This window comes from Macrotis lagotis, chromosome 5 (assembly GCF_037893015.1).
Source record: "Macrotis lagotis isolate mMagLag1 chromosome 5, bilby.v1.9.chrom.fasta, whole genome shotgun sequence".
Taxonomy (NCBI): Eukaryota; Metazoa; Chordata; class Mammalia; order Peramelemorphia; family Peramelidae; genus Macrotis; species Macrotis lagotis.
This window is the reverse complement of record NC_133662.1, coordinates 153,110,613-153,120,846: the sequence shown is the minus strand read 5'-3', so window position 1 is coordinate 153,120,846 and position 10,234 is coordinate 153,110,613. Positions and strand designations below refer to the sequence as shown.

The following is a 10,234-nucleotide window of genomic DNA, read 5'->3' as shown; positions in this document are numbered from 1 at the left end:
TCTATCTCCTCCCTTGCATCATCTTTTTTTTTTTTTGCCATGGGTTAAACGAGACCAAACAAAATGGAGAAGAAAACATGATGTTCTTTGCATAAGCTTTTCCTCCAGTCTTAGGTAGAAGACTGAAATAAAAATTTTATAAACCTCTAACAACTGAATATGGTATCTGTGGTTGAAATAAACAATGATCTACCTTCTGACAAGGTAGGAATGAAATCAAGAGTAAACATTGTGGCTCCCTAGCAACAGTTGACCCTAGGTTTAATGGATACAATTGTTCTGAGGCTATGGTCCATCTGTACTAGACTGAAATTTCCTAACTCTACCTGCTATTACAATGGATACCATATCTCAAAATCTCACAGGTGGCTGGTAAGTGAAAAAGTAGTACAAGTGAAAAACACTATGAGACAATAATAGAAAGGAACAGATGTACTGGAGATTGGTTAATTTATTTTATTGAAGCTTAGTACCCTTTCTAGTCTGTCTTGTAAATGGGAGAATATAATCAATTTTATATTTGGGATAATGAGTCCCTAACAAGTCCTGGATTAGATACTGTCTGTATGCTTGTACACAATTTGTAATTTCTTTGAGCACCAGTATCCTCCTCTGCAAATTAGTATCAATAAGTTTTGCCACAACTTCATTAATGTATTTTTGTAAATGTTTTTTTGCTAGGACAAAATTAATGTGTTGAAATGATATGCCTATTTCTGTATATACTTATACTGAAAAGATGTTATTGAGTTAGAATGTTAGTTTCCTTAATGGCAAAACATGATTGGAAGGGAGACTTTTCCTTACTATGCTATCTATTCCTTATTTTGATGTTCTCCTTGAGAAGAGGAGAAAACTTGGTTAAGAAAAAAGATAGCACCTTAATATGAATAAATTCATCTAATTCTGTTACTGTCCAGACTATATTTCTCCATCTTTCCTTTAAGCACACACACACAACAAATTATCAGGCTAGAGTCATTCAAATTCTCTTGTATTCAGTTTCCTCATCTGTAAAATGAAGTTTGGATTAAATGACTACCAAACACTCTTCCTGCTCTAAATCTATGAAAACATATCCTGACCATTCAGAAAAACCTATCCAGAGGCAAGGTACAGTCCAAGAAAATGCCTCTGTATTTTGACCAAACTACCATTTTGATTTTTCACTCTAACATAGATTTCACATTATTCAATGGCCATTGCTGCTACTGTTGAATACCTCAGGATAGGTAGTCATAGTTACATTAACATTAGGTTCACAACATCAAAGTCAGTATAATGAATAGCTAAAGACATTTTCCTTTTAAGTCTGTAACTTTATGTAAGGGGGGAAATTTAAATTTACAAATTAAACTGCAATTTTAATTTTGAATATTAATAAAACCCACATATTAGGGTATCCTTCACAAAATGATAGGAGTATAATTTGTGAAATCTATGGTATCATTTGATCTATCTAGATATCTGACTTCCTTAGATCAGCTTTTTCAGAGGTAATGAAGAAGCTCATTAAAGTTGTCTGATCTTCCCCATAAGCTTTTTAAAGGACTGATTAAGATCCTCTGCAGAAATATGCTATGGTTGAAGGCGTAAATTGACTCTGTTTCAATACATTTATTAATTAATTCTACTAGAAATATCAATTTGTCTTGGTCTTTCTGCATTTGTATAGTTTGTATGTACAAGACAAAGCATTATTTATTTTTGGCCAATGTTGGTTTAAATGAACCCATAACATTTAAAAATGTTATCTTCCTCACCCCCCCCAAAAAAAAACACAGTATTGTGCTTGTCATTATCACAATCTATCCTCTAACAGTTTTTTAAAACAAAACAACACTGGACACATAAGCTATCCTGGTATCTCACAAACCTAAATTAAATAAATCTTTTGACAGTATGTAAATGATTTGCCAATAATTCCTTCATGGTACCCATAGCAAAGAATTCTTTTTAATAGAAGATAGAAGTTGTGATAGTCTAGGGGACCCTCCAGCTATAAGATGAAACTGGCTTATGATCCAGGAAAAAAAATTCAAGTCCAAGTGGAATGAAGTAAGAAATGGTCCATCAAGGGAAACATGGAGGGGAATATTAACCAGAGTACAAAGTTCTGGATCTCTGAAAATGTGACTAGAAACCTGAATTCAGTTATATATATATATATATATATGGAAAATGATTGTGGGAGTATATTATGCATGTATAAAATTCAACTAAGATTTGGGAACTTATTGAAATCCAATTTTCATGTAAACACTGGTTTGATGGAAGTGACAGGTTTGTGAAATGAATGCAACTGACAGATTTTAATTCTGTGTAAAATAATTTCAGGATTACCTGTGATTCTGATTGTCTATAAACTTCTTACAGCAGTCAAGGAACATGAGTGACTGGATCTTTTATTATATCCCATTATAATTAGTAGCAATTAGGTAGCTTAATGGGTAGAGCACAGGACTTGGAGTCCAAATGGCATTTGACACAGTGTTCCTTTTCCTGAGACACCAAGTGACTTAGTCTCTCTTTTCCTTGGTTTCCCCATCAAATGACAATAATAGAAGTACCTAACTCAGGGTTGTTGTGGTAACATCATAATGAAATAAACATGTAAATGTTTATCATCATCATCATCATTATTATTATTAGTAGTAGTAGTATTTAATATGGGGGCATCTAAGATGTCTCAGTTTGAAGAATATGGGACATAGGGAATCTCAGCTCATTGGACAGCTGATGACTCCAATAAAACATCTCAATGACAATAAATACAAATGAAGCACCTGCTGGTCTCACCACTCTTTGCTGACCAAACAATACAAAAGTTAAAAAAATGATACAGTCTCTCTGTTACAAGAGGAATATACCATGGATCTCTAGATAATTGAGAAGCTGGATGGTATAATGGTTTGAGAGCTAGTCTCAAAACCAGAAAGAGTTAAGTACTGGTTCAAATTGATCATATGACTCTTAAAATATAGGACCAGCACTAAGTCCTATCATTATATAATGGAAGATTAATATAATGCAATGGAAAAATATAGAGTGACCTTGATATAGTTGTAATCAGGAAGACTAAGACTCAAATTTTCCATTAGCTATTTTTTTAATTGTGTTACCATAGATTAATTGTGTTACCATAAGTCTCTTAACTTCTATATGCTTGGCTTTGTTCATCCATAAATGTGGGGATTAGACTTGGTGGCCTTTGATGTCTCTTTTACCTGTTTCTCTATGATTCGAAATGGGATGCTATTTGTAGTACTTGTTCCTAGAATGTTCTAATCATAACTTGATCAGTGTGACCTACCAACCATACCTTCTTCCATCTTCTAATTTTGCATTTCATTTTCCAGGCATTGTCTTCATCCCCTATTTATCTTTTTTTAATTTTACATAATTCCCAATTATTTTTACTCCAGTTGAAGTTGTAAGTTCATAAATTAGTCAGCCACACTATTTCAGGGGAAGGCCTATTTTCATGTCCATGGTATTCTCCTCTTTATTATTTTTTTTTAGAGTTTTTTTTTTTTTTTGCAAGGCAAACAGGGTTAAGTGGCTTGCCCAAGGCCACACAGCTAGGTAATTATTAAGTGTCTGAGACCAGATTTGAATCCAGGTACTCCTGACTCCAGGGCTGGTGCTTTATCCACTGCGCCACCTAGCTGCCCCTCTCCTCTTTATTATACAAGGAGCAAAAATTTCATGATCATGTCAAGAAAATGCTATATGCTAAAATTACATCTTCATTAATACAAATAGGACCAAAAGGAAAAATTGATGTAAAGTATTAAAAGAAAATTTGAAAAGGGAGAGAATACCTTTAACTGAGAAGAATAGGAGAAGGGGCACATGAATTGAGTCTTTCAGGAAGACAAGATTCTAGAAAAAAATGGGGGTGTTTAGTGCAGTTTTAGGTGGTTGCCCTATAGTCTAGAGCCTTGCTTCTTCCATTCAATATTGGTCTTCAAAAGGGTACCCAGCTCTTGCCTTGGGGTCCTGAACTCCTGATTAGTAAGCTCTAGGATGGTCTAGATCTTCATACCCTGCTCAAACTCTCTCTTCATGTCATGATTCTATATAGAGAAATAAAATACATTTCCTCCCTAACACCTCTCTCTCTCTCTTTTATCTTTTTGTATTTGAATAAGGTCTCATTGAAATCAATGGCTGTTTTCCTATTGGCATTTGAATGTCTCTAGAATTGAGCAAACTATCTGGCACATAATAAATATTTACTACCCCTCATTTATTCATTTAGATGTGTTAAATTGGTGAAAACCTACTCATGTATTTTGGATGGAGGATCTAGCCTATAAATGAGATAAAGAAATACACATAAAAAAGGTAAATTATAGATAGGTAATCAGTATCTCAGTATATAAGCATTCAGGAGTCATTGACAGATTTTGAATAAGGGAATGACATGGAATGACATGGTCAAATCTTCAGTCTAAGAAAGTCCAAGGAGTGTACTGGTAACCCTCATTGCTTTCCCAGAAGCATAAATTACAAGATCACCTTCTGCTTAGGCTATGATTATATATTCTATGTCTGCTGACAAGGCATGTCAGAACACTGTCACAAGTAGTCATTGGGTATATTGTCCCTAAAGATGGTTTTCTTCATGTGATCTGGGTTGACCAATCAGTCTCTCTATGAATACCTCCATATAAAATATCAATGAATTGAATAATTCAAGAACCCATTGTGAAGGAAGTTGAAAAAACTTAATAGAAATAATTAGCAATAACTTACCAATAGGGGCAGCTTAACGGTGCAGTGGATAGAACCAGCCCTGGAGTCAGGAGTACTTAAGTTCAAATCTGGCCTCAGACACTTAATACTTCTTAGCTGTATGACTTTAGGCAAGCCATTTAGCTCCATTGCCTTCAAAATAATAAAAAAAACTAACTGACCATAGGCAAGTAAATTACCTTCTCTGGTCTCAGTTTTTGTTTTTGTTAAATATGCAAAATGGTCATACCTTATGACCTTTCCATCTCCATATTTGTGATCTTAGGATCCTGTGAACCAGATTATAAATCTCCCCTTCTCCCTCAAAAAAGTTGTATACTCAAAATACTGGTAGATATTTTTTGTATCATTTTGAAAAAAAAATCACCCTGGTCTCTCCTCCTCTTGTCAAATCCTTTGCCTCAAAAGTCCTTAGGCAATTTCCAGTTTTCAAATCTATTCATGTCTTAAATTATTGACCTTGCTCCCAATAATTCCCTTAAAATATGATTTTACTGTAGCCAGTATAATTTTCATAGGTACATTTGAAAATTATTCATATAATTTTTACTGAAAATGATGAATATGCCAAATAAAAATTCTTATTTCTTAACTACTAGTGTTATCATCGAGCACCTTAAAAAAGCTTTCAGTATTGCTCTCTGTCATCTTTACTCCATCTCATTTTCCTAAATATTATACTTTAAAAGGAAAATAAATTTAAATGTTAAAAGATTTGCATTTTTTTTGTAGACATGGGAAGCCCCAGAACTTATTCTTTCTTTAATTTCTAAAAAGTGGCTATTCATCAAAGTCTCTGTTTCCAGATTAAAATAAGAGAAAAGAGGTAGTCAACAAGTGTAAACACTGCTCTCTACCTTACATTGAAGCTACATGAAAAGATGAATTTTAGACTTTGAATAACACTGGGATCAGAGTCTTCTAGACTACACACACCTAATTCATTTCCACTTTATTTTTGTGGTGTGCTCACTGACATGCAAAGATTTGTAGACTTTTAGAGTCAGAAGTTTAATTTTGCTTCTCCCATTTTTCCTACCCCCCACATTATCATTAATGCAAAATGCTTTTCATGATGATTTCCAAAGCTGAATGTCCATTAATCACTCAAATAAATATTCATGTAAAGTGAAGTCATGCAAATAAATGTTCCTCAGACATAGGAAGAGAGCAGGGAGGGAATGTAATATACAGAAGTAAAAATATATTTTTTAATCTAACTGGGTGTCATTGCACCCTATGTAACAATTAGAAAATCATTCAAAATTCATCAGTTGAGTTTGCTTTCCATTCATACATATCTAATTATGGAGGGATTGCTTTAATTTAGAACCTAATTATAAAATGTTTTTCTTAGTGTACTTTAACTGATTTTGTATTAAAGGGCTATGAAATGAAAATGCCAGCCCCCCAACTTTCACAATTAACCATGGAAATGGCATAAATTAAAAAGCAATGAAGAAATGAAACATGAAATTCTATCTAAAACAAAATAAAACCATATCACCCATACCAAAGAAGAAGCAGAATTTATCTTAGAAACAGCCTATCTCTGTCTTTACATGTTAAGATCATCCTTAGGACATTGACACTAAATGATGAGGTATAGCTAGCATTTCTACAGTTGGAACACATTGGGAATGGGGGGGGTACATTTATGGCAGCCAAGTGCAAGAAATTTGCCCCAGTATATTATATTTCTAGATGGCTGAAAGGGAGTATTATGAAAGTCAGTTTGACTAGATTATATAGAGTACACTCAGTGGAGAAATGTGTAATAAGGCTAGAAAGTTCTATAGAGGTGTGAGAGTGGTCAGGTATGCTACCAAGGGGACAAAAATAGAATAATTCAGGATTATACTGTAGCTTTCTTTTTTGCTAACATTTGTCAAAAATAGAGTAGAATTATTATATTTTAAATACAATTACTCAGATGGTATATAATCTTTATAGTCCAATCACTAAGTATAGCCATCAAACAGGCCGCCTATGAAAAAGGCAGAGAATATGTATTTTAAGGACCTGGCTAATGATTATAATTTATGAGGGCAAAACAAAAAGAGCAAAATGTAAACCACTGAAATTCTCTTATTTTGTTTGAAAAAGACCAAGTCAATTTGTTTGAAGTCATTCAAGTGAAATGGCCTTAAATGGAAAGCAAGGGTTTATCCAATTGTGTGTTTTTATGACTAAGTCACAGAACTTTGATTAATTCCACAATTTGTATGTGAAATGTGAACTTGTAGTCATACATAATGAAGAAGGCTGCTACTTATAACTGTTAATTGTGGGGGGACAAACGCTGATAAACATACTTCAAAGTTTCTGAATTACCCAGTACTTTAATGAAATAATGATATACTGTATCTGGGTAACAATTATACATACATCATATTCTTTGTTGGTTTAATCTACAACTCTTTCAATAGTTTCTTACTGCCAGTAAGACTTCTACAAAAGAGCTTTAGGGATAACAGTGGACATTAAATTCTTTACTGCATCATTAATTTTCTTTTATCTAAATTTTTTTAAATTTTATTAATCATTTCCCAATTACATTTAAAATTTTTTGACATTTGCTTTTAAAGGTTGAATTCCAGATTCTCTTACCCCTTTTTGCTACTCTGCTACCCCTTGAGAATACAAGTGATATGATTTTGATTATACCTATGAAGTTGTGGAAACCATATTTTCATATTAGTCATGTTGCAAAAGAAAATGCATAGAAAAATAAGAAAAATAAGAAAGTGAAAATAATTTACTTCAACTTGTACCCAGAATTCAACAGTTCTCCATCTAAATGTGAATAGCATTTTTCATTATAGATTCTTCAGAATAATCTTGAATCATTTTCTCTACTTCCATCATAGTTTATATGAGACTACCTAGAGTTTTTATGAAACCATCCATTTTATAATTTTTTTATTGAAATTTTATTTTATTTTTCCAATTACATGCAGTGGTAGTTTTTCAACATTTAGCCATTTGTAAAGTTATGAGTTCTACATTTTTATCCTACTCTCCCTTCCCTCTCCCCTTCCTATGACAGTGGTTAAAGCTGTACATGTGCATTCATGTTTAACATATTTACATATTAGTAATGTTGTGAAAGAAGAATTAGAACTAGGGTGGGAAAGGACAAAATGTATGAGAAAGGAAGGAAAAACATATAAGATTTTTTTAAAGTGAACATAAAATGCTTTCAGATGTCATATTTTTTTTCCTTCTGAATGTGAATGGCATTGTCCATAATATATCTCTAAGGGTTGTCTTTGATCTCTCAACTGTGGAGAGGAGCTACATCCATAGTTGATCATCCCACAATGTTGTTAATGTGTACAATATAGTCTTGGTTCTGCTCCTTTCATTCAGCATCAGTCATGTAATTCTAACCACTCTTGATGTCTTTTAGAACAATAGAATTCTATTGCATTCATATACCATAACTTGTTCAACCATTCCCCAATTGATAGACATACCCTCAGTTTCAATTCTTCGTCACTACAAAAAGAGCTATTATAAATAATTTTGAACATGTGATACTTTCCTGTTTTTTATTGTTTCTTTGGGATACAGACCTAGTATTGGAATTACTGAGTCAAAGGATATGATCAGTTTGATTGTTCTTTGTGTTTAGTTCCAGATTGCTCTCCAAAATGACTGAATTAGTTCACAAGTTCACCAGCAGTGCATTAATGTTCCAGTTTTCCACATCCTCTACAAGATTGATCATCTTTTGTCAGCCAATTTAATAGGTATGAGTTGTTGTCTCATAGTTGTTTTAATTTGAATTTCTTTAAACAATAATGGTTTAGAGCATTTTTTTTAGGTTTTTTGCAAGGCAAATGAGGTTAAGTGGCTTGCCCAAGGCCACACAGCTAGGTAATTATTAAGTGTCTGAAACCGAATTTGAACCCAGGTACTCCTGACTCCAGGGCTGGTGCTTTATCCACTGTGCCACCTAGCCGCCCCAGACTATTTATAGCTTTAATTTCTTTATCCCAAAACTCCCTGTTCATATTCTTTATTCATTTATCAATTTAGGAATATCTTGTAATTCTATGAATTTGATTCAGATCTCTATAAATTTTAGAAATGAGACTTTCATCAGAAACATTACCTGTGAATACTATTTTTCAGCTTTGTCTTTTCCTTCTAATCCCTACTGCCTTGTTTTTATTACTGCAAACCTTTCTAATTTAATATAATCAATATCACCCATTTTTCAATTTACAATGTTCTCTATTTTTTGTTTGGTCATAAGTTTCTCCCCTCTCCATAGATCTGATAGATAGAGTATTCTTGCTCTCTCAATGGATCTGTGGTATCATATTTTATGTCTAAATCCCATACCTATTTTGACTTTATTTTGGTATAGGGTGTGAAAGATGGTTCTATGCCTATATTCTATATTATTTTCCAACAGTTTTTATCAAATAGGAGTTCTTATCCCAGAAGGTGATATCTTTGGATTCATCAAACAGTGGATTATTATAGTAATTTACTGCTGTTTCTTTTGTATCTACTCTAATCCACTGATTCACAGCTCTATTTCTTAACCAATATCAGACAATTTTGATTACTACTGTTTTATAATATAGTTTTACATCTGATGCAGCTAGGCTACCTTCCTTTGCATTTTTTCCCCCTCAGGTCCCTTGATATTCTTTACCTCATCTTGCTCCAGATGAATTTTGTTGCTATTTTTTCTAGCTCTGTAAAATGGCTTTTTGCTAGTTTGATTGGTATGACACTGAATAAATGATTTAATATGGGTAGAATTGTCATTTTTTATTATATCACCTTGGTATAACCATGCTGCTCATCATTTCTTATGGCACTATAGTAATCTCTCACAATCACTTACCACAATTTGTTCAACCATTCTACAACTGATATTCACACTGTGATTTCCAACTCTTTGCCTTACAAAAAAAGAGGCACCATAAATAGTTTTGTGCAGATAGGTTTTTTCTTTCTTCTCTGCTCCTTTTGAAATATAGAAGTAGTAGTGGTATTGTTATGTCAAAAGACATGAACAGTTTTATTACCCTATGGGAGTATCCAAATTGTTCTCCAAAATGATTGGACTAGTAGTTTACATATTGCACAGTATGGCATTAATTTCCCAATTTACACATACCCCTCTAATATTTTTCCTTTTCCTTTTCTGTCATGTTAATCAATATGATAGATTTGATGAGAGACCTCAGCATTATTTTAATTTGCACTTTTCTAATCTAACATGGTTTTGAGCATTTTTTCATGTGCCTTTTGATAGTTTTGATTTCTTTGTTGAAAAATTCCCTATTCGTAAGTGCCTTTTACTTTCATACATTTGAGTTAGTTCTCATTTGGTAATGAGGTATCAGAGAAACTTGTTATAATCCTCCTATCCCATCTCATTTTCTATTTTTCTTCTAATTTTGACTGCAATGGTTCTGTTTGGAAAAAAAATAGCAAACAATTTCCA

General features: G+C 33.0%; 1 long non-coding RNA gene across 1 annotated transcript in view; it reads left to right on the top strand.

Moving 5' to 3' along the window:
- The first annotated feature begins 286 nt into the window (after nucleotides 1-286).
- LOC141489937 (uncharacterized) overlaps nucleotides 287-10,234 on the top strand; it is a 49,584-nt gene continuing 39,636 nt past the window's right edge. Inside the window, exons 1-2 of the long non-coding RNA XR_012469024.1 lie at nucleotides 287-372; nucleotides 8,399-8,516. This is a non-coding gene — a long non-coding RNA (uncharacterized LOC141489937). The remainder of the gene's footprint in view (nucleotides 373-8,398; nucleotides 8,517-10,234) is intronic.